General features: G+C 36.8%; 1 protein-coding gene across 1 annotated transcript in view; it reads right to left on the reverse strand.

Annotated features, from left to right (window-relative positions):
• The window catches only part of GPC5 (glypican 5), a gene marked incomplete at its 3' end in the record, with an annotated part of 366,538 nt that overhangs the window by 99,449 nt on the left and 244,785 nt on the right, over positions 1 to 22,304 (reverse strand). The window lies entirely within an intron of this gene.

The raw sequence follows: 22,304 nt of genomic DNA on the forward strand, positions 1-22,304 counted from the left end.
CTTTGACCTAACTTGTCCCTTATGAAAAATCACCTTTCTTTCAGTTTTGATATACCTCTCTCCTACTTCTATTCTGCCATTTCAGCTGTTAATGTCTCAGTAAAGTGCTACTATTTCCCTAGCTCTTCCTGTAGCTGATATAATGAGATTTCTCTTAGAAGGTCATTGGAGGATATGTTAATTAACAAGCAGAGCTGTTGAAATATTGATTCTGGCCAAAGTTCCCACTTTAAATTAGTGTCTGTTAACCATTTCCTGATCAACCCTTAGCAATGTACTATTCTATTGTGGAGTGCTTTCTCCAATTTGTCTAGGACCTGAGATCATATTCTAACTCACTTCACATTGTTCCCTGCAATCACTGTTAATTCACTCAGAATTGTACTATTGTCCTCTGAAACAACCATGTTTTGTCTCATTCTTGTTTGCAGTGTGCTTGTAATGCACATTTTCTATACCATCCACATATGACTATCAGTGAATGTCGGGGGGCATAGTAATACAACTCAACCCTTCACACAGTGCAACCACATTCTAATGATTATATTAGAACCATATTTCATGATCTTTTTTGGTCTGCATTCCAAGCACAGCTGTCGAGTTTCCTAATGCATTTGTAATTACTATGCAGGATTGCATAATATTTTTTTTAATTTAAGCACTGTCATTTGAAAGTACTCCTCTGTTAGGCCTTGTAAAGCCAATGGTGTATTAAGTAGTTAATCAACGTGTGCTATTTTACCCTGATGCCTACTTTCACTTTATAAAAATGGATTGGTTGAATTCTCCTTGTTAGAAAATGCCACTGCAATTACTGAATTCATTTACGAAGATATAGAACAATGATTAAGATATATGTATTAAATATTTCCTATTTTATTGCTTATATTAGGATTGCCAGGGTGCTACACGTTTTTGCACAAACAATAAATTAATGATTAATAAGAACCAACTGGACTTTTACATTGTTGTGATAGTCTGGAATTATTTTTATATTTGACAAGAGAAATTCGTTCTCCTGACATTCTATTATCTTTCCTTTCTTTTGGAGATTAAAAAATAAGTTTTAGAAACTATACATCAAAAGAGGTAGAAATAACATAGGAATCAATAGGATACAAGATTCTTTTAAAGTGTAAAAATAACAAAAACATCATCACTAAATGACAAATATAATAACATAATGTCAAATATTCCAGCAACTGTAATACATGTATTTGAGAATTTGGGTTAAGAATTTGCAATACCAAAAATTCATTTAGCAGGTGAGGAAACAGGTTAAGACAGATAAAAAAGATAAAAGAGCTTGCATACTTTCACTACATTTCAATGCTACATGCTGCTGGCTGATACTATAGCTTTTGTGTGAAACAGAAACACATATGTGCACATCTGTTCCAGAGGCAAGGATTTGAAGAGCAAAGCCCCAGCTGGATGGAGCTCCCATTCCCTACTTTATGCAGTGCTCAAACAGCACCACTGTACATAGTGACATGAGTTCAAAAGTGGTAGAATCTGGATTCAGACACAGGTTCATGCAGAAAATGAAAAGGAAGACAGGATCCAACCAGGAGACCTCATACACATTTGTTCTTATCTAATATTGAAATATCAGGTATTTCTATTCTTGACAACAGAAATATGTGGCAGCCATTATAGCTCATTTAACAAAGACAAGAAATATTAATAGCAAAAACTGACTAAAGCAATGTTATGAAAGAGAAAATAGAACAAAGAAGAAAATACATTCCTAGTACTCAGTTCCACCGTCTTTGCTGCAGAACACATCACTGCTGCAGGGTCCAGAGCCTCACCAGAGGAAATGGGATTGCCTAGTTCTCTAGGCATCATGGCAGTGAATTCTTCTGTGGGACAGATTTAGACCACACCAGGACCAACTCCACTCCACATGAATCACTGGGCATCTGCCCTATTATCTGCAGGTTCCAGACGTGCTCTCCTACCCAGACCTGGACCTAAAGCTAGAGGACCTGACTGAGCAGGAATCAGGAATGCTGTGTGCCTTGGTCATACATGCAGACTCCTCAACAATGGCAATGTTGGTTTGATGTTAGGGAGATATCGGGGGGAGACTGGCTATTGATCCCCTGTGCATCACAGAATCATGCCATGCTTCCCACCCCTCTAGAGTTTAAAGTTGCATCTAGCGGTCTGACAGCTGCAGCTCGAACTCACCAGTAACTCTGGGAATTTAGTTGAGGCCAAGCTGACTTCACTCATCTGTATCATCCATGCTTCCTCCTTTTACAAAACTACTCTAGTGTTAGCTTTAAAGGAATCATATGAAGGAGGTAATATGCAATTAAATAAAAGAGAAGGCATATATAAATGTGCATTACACACACACACACACACGTGTTTGTATCCAGCCACTGTCAGTTAATATAGTTAAACAGTGACTAGATCCAGCATTATACAAAGTAAATAATACATTAGGAGCAAATATTTATTCCAAGGAGTAAGGATGGTTAAATACAAAGAAATTTAATACCATAATCAACATAATCACATAATAAATGCAAAAAGACAGTTGGTAAAATTCCACCACTGTAAGTTATCAAAGCTTTAAGTAAGTCAGCAATAGAAGAACTTTAATATGACAGACCAGTTCTCAAAAACAAGCAGCAAACATAATTCTCTATGGTGAAATGCTACAGCTATTTCTTGCAAATCAGAAAAAAAAAATAGTGTATATCATCACTATTTACATTCAAAATTGTTTTGACTAGTCTAGTCAAGTGAATTAAAAAAAGAAATAATAAAATATTATGTGATTTTATACCTAAAAAATTCCAAGAGGCTGTGGAATTAAAACTAAGATATGTTGGAAATGTAGCAGAAATACGATAAAGGGATGGGTGCAGCACACCAACATGGCACAAGTATACATATGTAACAAACCTGCACCTTATGCACATGTACCCTAGAACTTAAAGTATAATAATAAAAAATAAAAAAAAAGAAAAAGAAATACGATAAAGGGGTAAGTTAAAATAAACTAGCATTTATCTAAAGTAGCATTAGCCATTTAAAGTAGAAAAACAAAAATATACTTTATGCATAATAAATATAAAATGCTACAATGCTTAGAATAAAATGAGTAAGATATATAGAATTTACTTTTAAAAACTATAATTATTAAGTGATATAAAGCAGGATCTGAATAAAATGAAAGACATATCATATTTGATTGAAATATTTAATACCATAAAAAGTCAAGACTCCTAAAACTAATATGTAAATTAAATGCAGTTTCAATTAAAATTGTTTTATTGTAACCAAATATTTAAGAATATTCCCTCAAAAGACAAATGCTAGAAGGGGTTAACCCTCCTAGATACCAAAGTACTATACAAAACACAAGCTACATGGTATTAGCATAAGACTAGATCAATAAATCTGAGGAAAATAATTAAATTATTTGAAATATTATCCACATTTAAAGATGTTTTTAAAATAGTGTCTCACAGCTTATATGTATTGAAGTTGGAGTTCTAGCCTTAGTTTGTTTGATCTAAAACTCATCCTGTTTTATTTGTTTATTGTACACATATATTTGTACATTATTCCAACTCATTCTCCTGAGCGATCATGGTGTCATGCTCTAATTCCTCTTACAGTCCCCACTAGTGTTATGCACGTCCCAAGGCATATGTGGAAGTGGTCTTCAGAAGTTTAAAGGCCCTTATATAGAAGATGGATTCAGAGTTTTCTAGATACAGAACCAAATATGAAAACAATAAGAGGGCATATCTAAAAATAGAATGGGCTTCTTTGAAAAAGTAGTGAGCATTGTGTTAAGTCACTTACATAACAGATCTGAGATGGTAAAGAGATTAGAGAATGAGATGGCACCGAAAATTCCTTCCAACTCTAAGATCCATTGACAAATTTAATGTTAGTACTTGTTCAATGACATACATCCACTCGACTGTGCTCAAATATTGGATGATCATAAGTTTGCCCAAGGGTGGGCATCTAACATGTGAACTCAAATGACTGTCTTTGGCCGGGGCGGTGGCTCACACCTGTAATCCCAGCACTTTGGAAGGCCAAGGTGGGCGGATCATGAGGTCAGGAGATCGAGACCATCCTGGCTAACACGGTGACACCCCATCTCTGCTAAAAAAAAAAAAAAAAAAAAAAGAAATACAAAAAATTAGCCAGGCACGGTGGTGGGCGCCTGTAGTCCCAGCTACTCGAGAGGCTGAGGCCGGAGAATGGTGTGAACCCGGGAGGCAGAGCTTGCAGTGAGCCGAGATCACGCCACTGCACTCCAGCCTGGGCGACAGAGTGAGACTGTCTCAGAAAATAAATTAATTAATTAATTAATTAAAAATTTTTTTAAAAAAATTACTGTCTTTTCCTGAATGCCCACATCCACAGCTTATCTGTCTTAGCACTCGTAGTTCAACCTACCTATCACTATGGAATATTACACAGGGAATCCAGCACAGAAAAACTTTCATATTCCACACATGGGCTTCGACTCATTCCATTTAGCAATATTTCTAGCCTTCAAGGGACTGTAACTTCTATATGATGTTCATAATCTGATACACATAAAGAAATACTAAGTATAAAATGACCTAATTGGAGAACTGTGAGCCATAGATAAGCTAAAACGAAGAAAAAATACTGAGAAGCCTTGAAAGCATTTTGTAGCATGAAGCAACTTAATTCATCCCAAATGTTATGCTACAGTAAGTTATATGATTCTGCCAGATGCTTCTCTTTGGAAGATTTTTATTATACCAAAGAGAGCAATTTCTTTTAATGAGAATATTTTTGAATAATATTTGTTCTTGAAACCACTGCTTTCTTTGTTTCATATCTAATGAGAATAATTTCCTTTGATTCATAGGCATTTTTATTCTTCTGCTGGTTCAATCAAAATACCAATTAACTACATGCATAATATGAGAATGAAGTTGAAACCTTCCAGCTCAGTTTCAGAAAATGCCCATCCATCATAGCAAGCATGTGGTTTGCATCTTAGAAGATCCACAGGTAAAGGATTATAAGCAAAGCTTGTGGTTAATGTCCCAGTTTAGTGTCATCTTTGGATAGTGATCTAACGTAAAGTTTGCAGTGAAAAAATGAAAAGTACTAAATAGTAAATGTCTCAGGTATCATAAACCGTAAGCAACATGCAGACCTTAATCTCAACGCAGAGCACGGAATATTAGGTCCTGGTTTTCAAAAAAAAAAAAAAATGTATATAAAATGTCTAGTGATGCAGGCCATGTGTATATAGAATGAATGGATCTGTTTACAGAGAGTACAAATTCAGAAAAACACCATTATTTAGAATTTGAAAAAGTAAAATCAGATAGTAATTTGCCTCTAAGAGTAATAAGTAAACCAAAATACAACTCAAAACAGAAAAATTAAACATTTCTCAAATAGACGGTCATGAAGGTGATGTGTGGAGCACAAAACACAAGGAACAAATCCGCTAAGAGATAAATACTTTAGATAGAATGATCATGCAAGCAGGGACTTCTCACAGAGGTGAGTCACATGAATACGCAGGAAACTTCTGAGCTCTTTCCCTCTGGCTGGAACAGGAGCTGAGCAACCAGCATGTAATCAGGAACATCTGATCCCTCCTAGCATCATTAACCTGCCTGAAGTGTGCTACAATCTTTGCAAATGTCACCATATGTTATAAAAAGTCATAGAGTTACATACTGTATTGTGCAACACTGATTTTCAAAATGTGACATTATTGCCTCAAGTCATCTCTGATATCAAGACATCCAATTCCTTAAAAAGTAAAGTATTTTGCATCATATTTAGTGATTGTATAACCAGGACCTGGTTCAGAGTAAGTGCACAAAAATATATCTGGAATCAGTAATGGTCAAAGATGTTACTGTAGAGCTACACATGGTGGCATGCACCTGTGGACCCAGATACTCAGGAGGCTGAGGCAAGAGGATCTTTTGAGCCCCGGAGTGCAAGGCCAGACTAGGACACATTGTAAGAACCCATCTCTTAAAATTTATTTTAAAATTAAAAAATAATTTAATTGAAGCAGCTATAACTTGGCATCAACAAATTTAATGATTTTTCATTATCTGAAACAAAATAGGGCTGGAAGCAATGACTAATGCCTGTAATCCCAACAACTCAGGAGGCTGAGGTGGGAAGATCGCTTGAGGCCAGGAGTTAGAGACCATCCTTGACAACATAGTGAGACTCAGTCTTTACCAAAAAAAAAAAAAATGTTTTTAATTAGCCAGGTGTGGTGGCACACACCCGTAGTCCTAGTTACTCGAGAGACTGAGGCAGGGGGATCACTTGAGCCTAGGAGTTTGAGGTTACAGTGAGCTTTGAACATGCCACTGCACTCCAGCCTGAATGAGAGTGAGACCCTGTCTCTAAAAAGAAAAACAAAGAAACGAAATCAGTTTCAAATTCAGGGGGGGAAATGGAGGCTAAAATGTAAGAATAATAAACACATATATTTGTACAGCAAAATGCAGGCATACTCATAACATGGACAAGCATATATTGGTATGTACATGGAGTGAGAAAATAAATGTCATGTAATGCTTGACCTGAAAACCTTCCATATGTAACTAAAAACTGAAATAATGAGAACTAAACCTGACAATATATTAGGAATCTTATGTTCCCCCAAATATGGGTCTTTACAATTGTCTGTGGCCATAAATCCAATATTGATTATAACCATACTGAACTATGTACTGGGGAGAATAAGTCAAGAACGTTTGTATTCTTACCTAGAAAATCAAGCCTTCCACTACTAGAAGATCTTGATTAGGATCTCTCCTCTCCACAACCTCTTAAACATTGTAAATATGGCAACAATAGCTGCCTTCCCCATCTTGCAGGATAGCCTTACACACAGTCTAGTTCCACTTCCCTCTCACAGCTCTGATTTATCCATTTCTCTCTGTTTTGCTGGAATTCCAGCATGCACAGCAGCTGTAGCCAAGCTGTGTTTGGAAAGTCATTGGATGACTTAAGCTTGAAAGAGTAATGACATCACAGGTAGTATGTTTTGGAGGGAGTGCCAGCAGGATTGTAATGGAGCATTCCTTGGAAGCAGGAAGATACTATGGAAGTAGTGAGATGGTAAAATGGTAATAATAAACACAGCAAGATACTAGGATAATAGTCCAGGAAAGAAACAATATGGAACCAAATGAAAATCCCTGGGGTAATAACAACAGGAGATGGAAGAAAATAATATTAAAAGATAAAACTGAACAAGGAAACAAGATTTGATATCTAAATGTTTGCACCAGTTAAGAGAGATTTATTACTTAGATCCCAAGGGGAAAAAAATCTTATCAAACTTTTACTGCCCCAATTTTCTGCAGTTCTTTGTACCAAAATTATTCAAGATTTACACATTATCATTCTCTCCAATTCTCTTTTCCAATTCTCTATAAAACTGACTGTTATCAAGATTTCACCTCTACTTCACCAAATTAATCCTGCAAACTTCGGCAGTGACTTTCATTTAGTGGCCAAATCAGTTGGTGAATTCCAGTCCTCATAATAGGTGACATATCAGCAACATTTGGCAGTCTCTCATTCCCTCCTCCTTAATACATTTTCTTTACTTGATTTCCAATACACTCTACTTTCTTGGTCTTCCTTCTACCAACCTTACTGGTCATGTTTTTCTCAGCTTCCTTGGCTGTTTCCCTCTCTTCCTCCATCCTTCTAATTGTGAAGGTCCCAGGGCTCCTGTCTCAGTTCTCTTCGTCCCTCTGTTTCCCTCACTTTTTGATGATCTCATCCAATCTCATGGCTTTAAATACTATATGTGAGCCAATGACTCCCAGTTGCATACCTCCAGCCTAGATCTCTTGTCTGAACTCTAGACATGTCTAGACTGTGCTCAAAACAGCAGTTTAATGAAATTTCTAAGACATAAGACCATGCCAATTCATTGCTGACAACTTTATTACTGCTCCCCACTTCACTTAAAGTAACAACAGCATTCTTAAGAAGTCCCACAGGGCCCTGAATGATCTGACCCCTCGTTACTTCTCTCACTTCCTCTCCTAATTCTCTCACTTTCTCTGATTCCAGTCCAGCTATGCTGGCTTCCTTACAGTCCTTAAAACACATCCAGGACATTCTTGACTTATAGGCTTTCCCCCAGCTCTCAGGAATATTCTTCCCTAGATGTCCTCATGGCCTCTTTCAACTTTTTGCACCAATGTCACCTTCTCAATGAGGTTTTCTCCTGTAGATCTATTTAATAAAACTCATCCTCTGTCCTGCACTCTCAAGCCCTATGTAGGAGGTTCTACTTTTTTCCCATAGTACTTATCACATAATGCATTGCATAAATTACTTATTTATTATGGCAATGCAATCAGCGGAATTGCCAGAAAGTAAACCTAGGAGTTCTTGATGAGGGACAGAGGAACCTGCCCCCAATCCTGGCTGGAGGGGCTGCAACTGAACTCCGGCCCCATGGAAATCCACATGCCCAGTGGCATCTTCTCCTGGAATGAAGGCCTGAAAATTCCCAGGGTCACCAGGTATCGAACATCTGGCTTTTTCAATAAACAATTCTAAAATGCTGTCCAGGTATTCTGCTCAATAGTCATTCCAACAGCCCACAAAGTTGTTCACATGCCACCACAGTAAGAAGGAAAAGCAACAGAGGGTGATATCCCTTCACTGCAACCCAGATCCACTGCATGGCCAGAAGAAGGCCCCGCTAGGCTATGGAAGAATCAGGGGACCCATACTTCTCTCGCTGACCATTGCCTTACAGTGTGTACCAACAAAGCCTGTTCTACCCCTGCAAGAATGCAGAATCTGCCCTTACTCCACACACAAGAAATATGTTTATTGTTTCTTTTATATTTTTCTCAAAAGAATGTAAGCTCCACAAGAGCAAGTAATTGTGTTCTATTCTAAGTGACAGAACAGTGCCTAGTACATAGCAGATAATAAATAATTGCTCAAAAATCAAAGAAGGCTTGAGATTTTTTTAGCCAGTGGTGAGGTAAATGATTTCATTAAATAAAATAGTAAAGAAGGAGAAGGTTTAAGAAGGAGTAGTGACTTAATTCTTTCTGACATATATTTTATATTTCTGAGAGAGAAACGGTCTGTTCCGAGAAATACTGCAATTGTCTATGCCTTCCAGATAAACCTACCTGAGATCCTTGAGCTAAATTTCCTGGTGATGTAATTAACAAAAGACCATATCCTTCCCATCTGTATTAGCTAACTATTGCTGCAAACAGATGATCCCAAAATTTAGTGGTTGATGACAACAAATATTTATTATTGCATAGATTCATTGGTCAGAAATCAGACAGTAACTTAGAGGAAGTCTCAGCTGAGGATCTTCTACAAGGTTATGATCGGGGAATCTGCCAGGGATGCAGTCATCTCCAAGCTTCACTGGGTGAGGATCTGCTTCCAAGCTCAATCATGTGGTTATTGGCAGGCCTCAGATATTTGCTTCCAGGCTCACTTATGTGGGCCACTCCACAGGGTGCCTCATAAGAGACTCAATATTTAGATAACGGGCAGACCATATGTAAAAATAAAACTCTGACCCACAAGCTGCCACAACCAGTTTGGAAAGCCAAACCATAACCTCTGCAGCAAAGCATCCAGGAAGTCAAACCACAGCCTCTGTAGCAATCAGCCCCAAATGGCCAAAACTTAATCAATAACTGATAACCCCCAGCTTTCTGTTTGCTGTTTCCAATGTAGAGCCAACTAGACAAACCCAAACATGTTTCCCCTAACCAACCACAGGATGCCCTGCTTCTATTTATTCTTTTGACAGCTTCCCCATGCCAACAGCCTCTAACGACCTGAAGCCTTTCCTTTTTTCCTCTATTATGCTTCTCCATTCCTCTGCCTGCCTTTGATTCTCTGCCAAACTCAAGCAATGATGACTGACTACCTTGCTGTGTAGCAAGCTCTGAATAAAGAGGCTTTGTTTGTTCTGATTTAGGTAGTCTTCCTCTGTTTCCACATTCAACACATGACAGCTTCTCTCAGAACTGAGTCAATTAAGCCCAGCCTACACTCAAGCGGAGGGTAGTACACAGACGTGTAAGTATCAGGAGGTGGGGATCATGGTGGCGGCGGTGGGGGACAGGTGGTAATTAGAAATGGCACCACATAGTACTACCTAAGTCTTTGATAAACATCTCGAGGCTGCTAGACCCAAGTTTGTTTTGGATCTTAAGTATAAACTTCTACTTAGATTCCTTGAAAGGGACTACTCCTAGACTTGTTCTATTTTCACATATATTGTAACTTAACACTATTTAAATGAATGGTATATCTTAGAAAGCGCATAATAAATATCCTTGAATATTCATAGGCACATTTTGGTCTTTGGCTTAGGGACATGTAAGCAGAGCTGTGCTATGTGACCATAACCAACCATCTGCCTGGCATTACTATTCCAAGGCTGCCACTGCTCCCAGCTTCTAAGAACTAACGTACAGAGCCCAAGAGCTTAATGTTGTTACGCACTGGCCCCAGAGGATTGAAATATTGAATCTAAATGCCAAGGGCACTTCACTACTGCCCTGAAAATCCTCACCAAGCTCCATATTGACTTACACCCGACACTTTACTCATTTTTGTTATCTTCTGGTTTTCTATGCATTTGTATTTTTCATCACTGTGTGAATGTAATGGCTTTAGAAAGTCATATATATGAAGTACTGGCAATTACAAGGATATATTTAATTTTTGTGGTTGACAGATTGATTGAATCATTAATTCATTCATATTTATTGACTTATTCAACAAATGCTGCCAGATACACGATGCTGAGTTGCTACCTAGAGTTTGAGACATAAAATAAAAAACAGAGATTACAAATAGTAAAAAATGCAGTACATGATATAAAGGAAAATTACACAATTACCTGATAACATTAAAATTGAGTGGGGCGCGAAGTATTTTAGAAAACCAAGGATATTGTTTCTGCAGCTAGTGTCATGAGCTGAGATCTAAAGATCAGAGCAGAAGGCAGGGATCAGCAAGTGTGAAGGCCCCGAGGTAGGAAGTAGCTTTGCACATTAAGGACACTAAGAGAATCCAGGGTCTGGCATACAGTAAATATGAGGGATGGTGGAGGAAAGTTGAGCCCAGAGAATCAGGCTGACAGACAGATCCCACAGAGCTTAGGAAGCTTAGCTGATAATGGCAGAGATTACTTAAGAGTAATTATATTAGTCAGATACAGTAATTAAACACGGGAGCTCATTAAACATGATTCAGATGCAATAATCAAACATAGATACTATAATTAAACATAAGCTGAGTATAGCAATTCAAATAGCATTAAACAAGAAAGGTCAATTTGGGTGGATAATTGGATTGAAAATTTTAACTTTGGAATCAATTATGTGAATTAGTTGGCCTTATTAATTAAATCTTGGAAACTAACAGATCTTTGAAAAAGAACGAATAGGAACTTAATCTATCCCCCCAAAAAAATTTCCCCCAAATACGAAACAATCCAATTTGAAAACAAGAAATGTCCATGGCTAAGGCCATCACACCAATGTTATGTTTCTATTTACTATCACATTTCAATTGAATTTTATCAGTATTAACATAATTATAGACTTGTTCACCTTTTAGGAAGAATTTTGAAAAGCATGAGGTGCTATAAAATTTTGATAGGTGGGAACTAAATCAAGTTTTGCTTTCAGATCTGATCTTTTTTCCTCTTTCAATGTGCCTGCCCTACTCCAGCCTCTCATAAACTTAAATATCTATACATTTTAATATGCATTTATACGTTAAAAGTATTTTATAAAGAGGAAATTCTTGAAGACAATGAAATTATTTTGTGTTGCTTTCTAAACATAAAAACAATGCATTGCTCAATTTCATAAGATAACATTTGAAAATATCCAAAGTAGGCATTACTCATGTTGCTGTTCCTTTTTACACAAACAGCACTGTTCAAATAATACTCCAACAAATGTATTTATTTAATTTTTAAAAGGAACCATACTTTCTACATGTATGCATAACTGAGTCTTTCTACATTGTTTATGCACTATCCATGGTCTTTGAGGTGTGGCTGCCACTAATATTTCCACGTTGATGCCAGACCTCTACCACTTGATCTGTGACAAGTTATGTAACTTAGGCAGGATTTTTTATCAGGTTTAGTGAGTACCTCTAATTGAAAATGTCCAAACTTGAGTTTACCATCTTACTTCTCTACCAAAATGCCTAAACCCTACTTCTCTTTTCCTAATCTAAGGTCTCTCAGTCTCCATATTTGGGGTGGGATAATTTTTTGTTGTGAGGGCTGTCGTGTGTATTGTAGGATACTGAACAGCACCCTTGGCCTCTACACATTAGATATCCATAGAATCCGCAACCCACTCTGAGCTGTGACAACTAAAATTATCTTCAGACATTGCCAAAGGTCACCTGGAAGGCAAAATTGCCCCCAGTTGAGATCTACTGGCTAATCTTTTTCTTTTAGGTGAATAGCACCAGCATCCATCCAGTTCCCCAAGATACACTGACTACCATCTTGTATTTCTCCCTTTCCTTTACTCTTCTCATCACTCCATTTAGAAGAGATGACCCTTCACTCCAGCAGCTTTCCTACTACAAGTCTTCATCATCTCTTATGAATTACAGCAGTCAACTAACTAGTCTCCCTACTTGTGGTCTCACTTTCATCCATCTTCTTTCTCTTGCCAGTGTGATCTTTCACAAATGCAAATCTAGTTGTATCTTGTCCTTGCTTAAAACATTTCATGCCTTTTCAGCACCTGCAGGAGGAGTACAAGAGTATCTCATATATATTTAGTAACTTTCCCATGTCCCACTGCCGATAAGAAGTACAGCCTGGATTATTCCCAGGTCTCTTCCATTACAGACCCTGAGTTCCTTTTTGCTAAACTCTATTGCCAGCCCTCATTGTTTAGCCTTTTATAACCAGCACCTAGCACTGTTTCTAAAATATTCCAGATGCTCAACAAATATTTGTTGAAGAAATGGACAAACACTATGTGATTTGTTGAACACATGGACACACACAATCAGTATAGCAGGACCAACACTATGTGATTTTTAAAATTATCCAAAAATTAATACTTCGAAGGTAGTATTTCACTTTGCTTTAGGCCAGTCACGGATCAGTCATGGATGAAAAAGTCAGAAATGCCTTAACAGAAGTTTTGAGATTTTTATCTGGGTCTTCAACAAACAACCGATGTGATTACATAATGTGGAGTTTCTCTGCTACGCATATTTTGTTGTTTTTAAAAATACTATTTGTAACACCTCACATTTATCTTACTTTATGCTAAAGTCTTTGAAGAAAATCTGATTCCTACTCAACACATAGTTCTCCTACTCTAGTACACTGTGTAACAATTAGACAAGTATTAGGTTATGGTCCATTTTACAAACCCATCCTTACTCCCAGATCTATACCAATGCAATCATTGTTTCCATTCTCATGATGGATACATTCTTGAATAGCAGGGTTTTTTTTTTTTTTGGTAAATCATTGCTTGCCATTCAACTTTAGGTGACAGTCATACATGATGCCAATATAGGTATTCCAAAAACTTACACTTTACATCTACAGAAAGCACACGCAGCTAGGTAGAAAATAGGACAATAAATTCATCTGTCAATGTAAGTGTCCTAATTACTCCATGCTGCCTCTGTTTTGGTTATTTTTGGAAAAAGAGTACAAAAGGCCTTATTGCCTTTCAAACTGGTTAGTAAAAGTAGTGAGAAGTAAGCAAGTATGGTGAACTTTGAAGGGACAAAGTACAGAAGAGGGGCTGACTCTATGGAATGCATTTCTCAACTGACACAACGATCGCTAAAAGGATCCTTGGGTATACGCAGGTCGCCTCTGTTGTGATTTCTGTTTATTCAGGGCTCTAGTCAATGATATACTGCTGTGCTGTTCAGTTAACAGACTCTGTAGTTGTTTTCACCCCATAAGAGGGATTCCCCTGGGGGTTGAATGCTGGTTACCAGTCTCTCCTGACAGACTAGCAGGTACCTACATTAGGCAATTGATTCCATAATTTTAAAAAATTTATTTTAGCTGACAGGCATTTTGAATTTTCCCCAAAGTCAAACATAGTGCACTATTTATTTATTATTGTTTTAGAACTCATCCTTAGTAATATTCTTATCAATATTTTGTATCCTACCAAGCGATAAAGATCAAAACTGATAAGTATTTTGTTCTCTACTTAGTAGAGTACCTATTATAAAGTCTACCTAGTATAAAATATTTGTTGGGTTTGATTTTTATTAATTTTTAACTACCTTTTGAGATATATAATTATATATGGTTAAATACCTTTTGAGATTTTATTCTGATTTAAGTTCATTTTTATAATAAAAGTGATAAATTTAAAAATCCCTTTCAACCACATATGAATAACATTACACATACAACTTTACTAATCATGATTTATACTTAGTTCCACATATTTTCCAACTTTTCCAATCTTGAAGGATTAAGATTGTTCACAAATTTGAGTATACACACATATGTGTACACACACACACAAACACACACACAATTTTCCCTAAGAATTGTCCTACCAAACAACAGTTACTTTACAAGCCACCTTGCCAAAATTCTACAAACTATTTTTAAGTTCATTAATTTTATTTTTAAAATGAAAGAATGAATACAACCTTCAACATACACATTCTGAAATAATCTAAATCTGTGTTTAAAAACTGTCACTTGATCACTTTCTTACTTGTACCTGATGCATGGAGGCCATTCATTTAATCTACTAGTCTCTCAATAAGTATTTATTATGCACTCTGAAGCAAGCAAAAATCAGAGACATTCATTCCATTAACTGGATTTCAGTCCCAAAGTAGGAGAGAAATACGTAAAAAAAATTATTGCAGTACTATGTTACAGATACAATTATAGGACAGTAAGCACTGCTTTGATAATATAATAAAGGAAATAGTTGATTATCTCTGTATGAGTTTATATGAGGTGAAACAATGGCAAAAATGGGCCAAGCCCCACCTGGGCTTAAGCCTTAATATTGGGGTAAAAACACCCAAGCAATAAAGAAAATGTGAAGAGCCAGGCATTGTGCTAAATGCACTGCAGTAAATATAATTTGCAATAATATTTTGTTTCCAAACATTGTTACTGTAGAAATATTAGAAACTATAAAAAAATTCAAATGTTAAAATACTCACAATTCAACTAACCAGAGACAGTGTATAAAGTATATCCTTCCTGTATACTGTGTTCAGTGATTGAGTTTCATGAGTGATATAAATATCTTTCTACAATAGTAAACAACAATCCACAAAATAATTTCACCATTATTCTACTATACAAGTATCCAATTATTTACTTACCAAATCAACTATTTAAGCACACTTGTGAATTTTCCATTTTTAAAAAAATTATACAGTGGTCAGTGTAATGAGCTTCTTCATACAAATATCTTTAAGCACATGCCTGTGTTCTTCAAAGTAGAATTTCTGGATCTACATGCAATTTTAAGCATTATGGAACACGTGTTGCCCTACAGAAAGCTGATATAATTTTCACCGTGTGGAACCAGGAATCCACCAATATTCACGTTAGGAAGTCAAACTACCCTGGTAAATATCCAACTCAAACCTATGGGTGCCTCTAAAATCTCAGTAGCTGGCAAGGCCTTCTTAAGTCACATCAGAGATACATTTAACATATGAAGTAGAGCAATGGTTACCTGAAGATGTGGGGGCAGGGATGTGAGGATGGGTAGGAGAGAAGAATGACAAAGGGACACGAGAAAATTGTTCGGTTTGGATACTTTTTTGAATGTCTATGTTCACTATCTTGGTATTGATGATGATTTTACCTGCTCATACATAGGTCAAAATGTATCAAATTGTACGTTCAAATTATGTGTAGTTAATTGTATGTTAATTATACCTGAAAGCTGTTAAAAATTCTAGGTCTAATATAAGATGTGATTTAATTAATCATAACTTGCCTATGATGTTTTAACTTAGAAACTGATGGAACTACTAGACAAAGAGAAAGGGAGAAAGAGGGGAAGCTGGGGAAGAAAAGTGTTCTCAACATTGTTCTGGAAAAGGATTCTTTGACTGATTATGGTGTTTTGTTTTGTTTTGTTTTTTGTTTCGTTTTGTTCATGGAGAATGGGTATCCATTCCCTCAAGCATTTATCCTTTGAGTTACAAACAATCCAATTACATTCTAAGTTATTTTTAAAATGTACCATTAAGTTATTATTGACCGTAGGCACCCTGTTGTGCTATCAAGTAGCAGGTCTTATTCATTCTTTCTATTTTTTGTACCCATTAACCATCCTCATCTCCCCTCTACACCCCTACTACCCTTCCTAGACTCTGGTAACCATCCTGCTACTCTCTATGTCCATGAGTTCAATTGTTTGTTGATGGAAATTAAGGCTGTGGAGGCAGAAATAATTTTATAAAGGTTTTTATTAAAAGTCAAATGTGAGGAACAACCTGGAAAGACGCACCAACAAAGTTGGGGGTGCTTCGGAGTCTGTCACAAGGTGAAAGGTTTTACAGGAATGAAAGGTGGAAGGGGCAGTCCTCATTACTGGAGTTGTCATCTTTTTGTTAGAGGATACAATATAGAAGTTATGATCCTTAGCTACAGATGACATCAGACAGACTGAAAAATGTCTACGTGCAAGACAATCAGTAGAATTTCATGCTTCAGCTATTCTTAAATAAATCAGTGTCCTATTGAGTGTCAGCAGGTTACACGTTGATCAGCACCTCAACAATTTGAGGAATTTGAGATAAGATTCTTTACCCAGAGATAGAATGCCACCATCGAGTCACAAGACCTCCCCAACACGGATTAATTAGGAAGTCTGCTTATTCCTAAACAATCAACTGTGACGATCTGTAGGTTATCACTATGAGCAATACTCTGTAGAAATTCCCTTTAAGTTGACCAAACTATAGTAGGTCCTCCTTAAATGCAGTTTCAAGTTCTGTGGTTTCAGTTACCATGGTCAACTGGAATCTAAATTAAATAGAAAATTCCAGAATAAACAATTTATAAGCTTTAAATTGCTTGGCATTCTGAGCAGTGTGATGAAATCTCGCACCATCTCACTCCATCCCTCCCAAGGCATGAATCATCCCTTTGTGTGTATATCCTACCTGCCCTTTAGCTGCTTAGTCCTCTGGGTAATCAGATCCACTGTTCTGGTACAACAGTGCTTGTTGTGTTCAAGTCACCCTGATTTTACATAATAATAGCTCCAAAGTACAAGAGTAGTAATGCTGGCAATTAAATATGCCAAGAGAAGCCATAAAGTACTTCCTTTAATTGAAAAGTAAAAGTTCCCTACTTAATAAGAAAAAAAATCATATTCTGAGTTTGCTAAGATCTACAGTGAGAATGAATCTTCCATTCATGAAATTGTAAATAAGAAAAAAAAAATGTGCTAGTTTTGCTAGTCCACCTCAATTTACAAAAGGTATGGCCACAGGACATGGTGAATACTTATTTAAGATGGAAAAGACATTAGATTTGTGGGTGGAAGACATAAATGGAAATATGCTCTGATTGATGGCAATTGAGATCAGGACTATCAGAGGTTTCAGGCATCCACTAGGAGTCTTGGAACCTATTCCCTGCACCTAAGGGGGGACTGTATTTAAAGCAGTTTCTCTGCTGAATTGCACAGGAATAGCCTTGATCTACCTATTATATATTCCAGAGGACAGACCTCCTAACTCAGAACTCCAGAGTAGAAGCAAGGAACCTGTATCTTTTCAGATCCCTTAATCAGTTTCTTAAGAAATATCCAAATCCCTTTAATTCATTGTCCAATAAGCAACCTTCTTCTCCATAACTTAGTCTCCTGAGAAGACAATTTGTTACCAGTCACCAGGAGAGTGAGCCATTTGAAAACACATGTTTAGAATTTCTTAATATAGCCCATTTTTTTTATAATTTTTTTTTTTTTTTTTTTTTTTTTGAGACGGAGTCTCACTCTTGTTGCCCAGGATGGAGTGCAATGGTGCGATCTTGGCTCACCACAACCTCCGCCTCCTGGGTTCAAGCGATTCTCCTGCCTCAGCCTCCCAAGTAGCTGGGATAATGGGCATGTGCCACTACACCAGGTAATTTTGTATTTTTAGTAGAGATGGAGTTTCTCCATGTTGGTCAGGCTGGTCTCGAACTCCTGACCTCAGGTGATCCGCATGCCTCAGCCCCCCAAAATGCTGGGATTGCAGTCATGAGCCACCATGCCCAGCATAAATGTTTTCATAAGTCAAAATGACCAAAGTGCACATAGAGTTAAACATGGGCCATTGATAAAAATATCTGAGATAGGCTAGGAAAGGGTAATACTAATAAACCAATGTGAATCTTGAAACGACAATACTATTAAAATAGTTATCAGATATGTTTTTATTCAGAATGTGAGTAGACCTCATGTGCCTTTAATGAGAAAAAAAAAGTGTCTGTAATTTGAGACAGTGAATTGATATTTGATCATTTCTGCAGAAGTTTTAAAGCCACATGCACTTTGGGGGTACTTACAATTACCTAGTGGTATGGTGAAATTCATAACTGTTGGATAAAACTCTTTTTATAACCTTTATATATTAAGGCAGTCAGCAAACTAATAATGCACTCTCATAAAACTCTTGCCAAATGTAAATTACTACTGAGAACCCAGCCTGACATCTGAATTACTTGAATTTATATCAATGACTTACTGAATATTCAGCAATGTTAGAAATATACTCCATATTAATAATGACTTTGAAGAGAAAGTCTTGCTTAAAGTTGCTGGATAGAAGGCACCAACTTAAATGAAAGCTCTTTTCAATTTCATCATGAAATTTTATAATTTTAATCATTAAAATTAAGAAAAGCACCTTTTCCCCAGCTGGAGAACAAATGGTTTTACCTTCTGGTTAAAAAAAAAAAAAAAAAAAAAAAAAAAAAAAAAAAAAAAAAAAGAACTTATGAGAATTTTCGTGTTCACAGACAGGTTCACAGTTCTTTTTCTAATTGCTTTCCCTAGAGTGCTAATATGGAGTAGTCAGTGATAACTGAGACAGATTAAAATTGTTTTATTAATGTTAATCAAGTAAAGGTTGAAAACAAGTATCTTCAAGTATATTTTATATTCTCAAGGAAATTTTACTTTTCTCTCAAAGATTTCTCATCTTGTTTTGTTTTATTTTGTTTTATTTTGTACATAAAATACAATTGAAAACAGATGAGAAAGCAAGTTAAACAGAAAGATGATCTTGGTATACAGTAAAGAGAAAATAAAGGCAGAATGAAATAGTATATTTTGTGAAAAAAATACATACTACAATTTTACATACTATAAAGTCACATACTAGAAGATTCTATTTGTATACATTCTTGAAATGACAAAACTATAAAGACGAATAATAGATTGGTAGTTGGAGACAGGGACACAGGTGAGAGATAGGCATATTGATGAAGGGTAGGATGACACTGTCCCTTTTAGGTAATATATTAGTACTATATCTTGATTCTGGTAATGATCACACAAACCGAAACATACAATCATTGTATGTTTATATAACACACATACAGCATACGCATACACACAAGTGCATATTAAAATTGTTAAATACTGAATAAGATTTACAGTCCAGTTCAGAGTATGCCCCCTTGTCCACGTGCCAGTTTTGTATTGCACTACAGCGTGTGAAATGTCACCAACTGGAGGAAGTTGGGTGGAGGAATAATGGGACTCTATGTGCCATTTTCTACATTTCCTGTGAGTCTACAATTATTTCAAAATAAGTTTTAAAAAAAATCTATGTATTTCATAAATTTGAACATAGTAATCAGTAGCAATAAATTAAGTTTCTGGTGACTTTTTACTGACTGCAAATGTAGATAATATGTTCGAGATGATCAGAAGAATACAAGCCATGTGGAGTATACTAAAATGCATTTGAGAAGGGCACTGGGGTGAAGGGCAGGCACATAAAAGATTTATCCAGTCATGCTGCAGAGATGCTATAACTCAGGTAAACAAAAGGCCCCTGGGACTGCTGATCAATATAGACATTCCCTGCATCGTAACATGCTGTGGACAGAACAACACACTGTGATTGCAAATATAAGTCCTGTTTGCAGTCACAAGGGCAGTTTTCAGCATAATCCAGAATGAATAGCACCAAAGATTGATTAATTTCAAGGTAGTTAGTGATCTCTAAGTAATATCAGAAAGAGGCAACTAGTAGTGTAGTGATAACAATGGCTCAGCACTTCCTATAGCCTGGACACCATGCTGAATAAGAGCTTCTATATTCACAAGAAACTTGTGTGGTATTTATTGTTACTACTCCATTTTAAAGATGTGGGAAACCAGTCCCAGTTGTGTAATGTGGTATATCCAATGTAGAGGATGGTACAGAACAGAAAGAGATGTCACCCAATGGCCTCACTCAAGAGTTGTATTAGTCCATTCTCATGCTGCTATAAGGAACTGCTCCAGACTGGATAATTTATAAAGGAAAGGGGTTTAGTTGATTCACAGTTCCACAGAGCTGGGGAGGTCTCAGGAAACTTAAAACCATGGACAAAGCGAAAGCAAACAGGTCCTTCTTCACGTGGTGGCAGGAAGGATAAGTGCCAAGCAAAAGGGGAAAATCCCCTTATGAAACCATCAAATCTCATGAGAACACACTCACAACCATGAGAACAGCAGCATGGGGGTAACCACTCCCATTATTTGATTACCTCCCACTGCGTCCCTCCCACAACACATGGGGATTATGGAAACTATAATTCAAGATGAGATTTGGGTGGCGACACAGCCAACCTATATTCAGAGTCCACACTCTTGATACTGCACCATACTGATTCTCAAGTCCCAGGAGAGTGGGAAGGATGTTTTCCTTTTGCTCTGTCTCCACAGTACTCACACACAACGCCAGGCACAGGAAAGATGCTCAATAAATTTATAAGAAAATCAATGGTGGTAATATATCTGAGTGTATGTGTATGTGTGCATGCATGTGTATGTGTGTTTTATGGTAAAAAAAAAAAACTGGAAGACTATACAATAAAAAGTTAACAGTGACTATTTCTGGATGCCAGAGTTATAGAAAATTTACTAATTTTTTTGTTTCTGTGAGCCTATACTTGCTACTTTTTACAATAAACATGTTATAAAATAAAACAATAAAAGTAATCTGAAACTTAAGAGACCTTATGAATCATTGTTTCGAGAAGAATCAATTATATATATATCAAAAAAATAGCTGAATTTTCTGTTGTTTAAGATAGAAGAGTGACAATCTCATATTTTACTTTAGTTTTTAAACGGCACCTAATTCACTTCTCCACTCTAGAATAAAGAACCTGTCTTAATACAATTAAAAACAGTATCATTTTGCTTTTCATGGAAAGATAAACTGTGGCACTCTTCCAATAAATCTTTATGCCCAACACATTGCACATGTGCTCCAGTGTCTAGGATCATGCCTGACATAAAATCAATTTGTAATAAATGTTTGATAAATGAATGAAAAGGCTAAAGGGAAGCATCCTGGAATCAGGATAGCACTGTGTATGCTAAGGTATTTTTCATACTAGCATATAACACTAGTATATAATCTTATTAAGAAGTTCTAAGAAAAAGGGAGCACCACTGTGTGAGTAGCAATTTAAAGAAAGCAACACAGAGGAGGCTTCTTTAGCAGCAGCAGCAGCAATTACCTTTCAAATTTCATGACTGACTCTGCAATCAGAGAACAGGATTGCAGGCTCTCATTATTGGCCTCAAATTCACCTAAGAATATATGTTTCTTTAGAGGATGGTTGTATAGTCCCTTATACAGTGTGTTAGAAAGAGTCCTCTAGGAAACAGATGCCAAGATGGGAATGATTAATTTGCTACAGTGTTATTAGGGTATGTGCCAATGAAAGAAAATTGAGAGGGAGCCAGGAAATGCTGGCAGAGCTTTCAGACCATGCTTCAAGTGTGACCCAGGCTGCAGGAGAGAGGAAGGGAGGGTTAGAGGAAAGGTTCTAGTCTGCTGCGTAGTCTAAAAAAGATTCAGTAAAACTGTTAGGGCAGCCTGGAGCCAAAGTCAGTAGTCACGGAAGTCTGTGTCTCCTAGGAACAGGCCTAAGTCTCCCTGCCACATCACACATGCCCAACAGGGGGCAGCACAGAAAGGTGTGGCCTCAGGAGGAATGCGGAAATGATGTCAGAGCTCTGGGCCTGGGCCCTCAGTCAGGTCAG

Source organism: Rhinopithecus bieti, unplaced genomic scaffold, assembly GCF_001698545.2.
Source record: "Rhinopithecus bieti isolate Rb0 unplaced genomic scaffold, ASM169854v2 scaffold_28121, whole genome shotgun sequence".
NCBI lineage: Eukaryota > Metazoa > Chordata > Mammalia > Primates > Cercopithecidae > Rhinopithecus > Rhinopithecus bieti.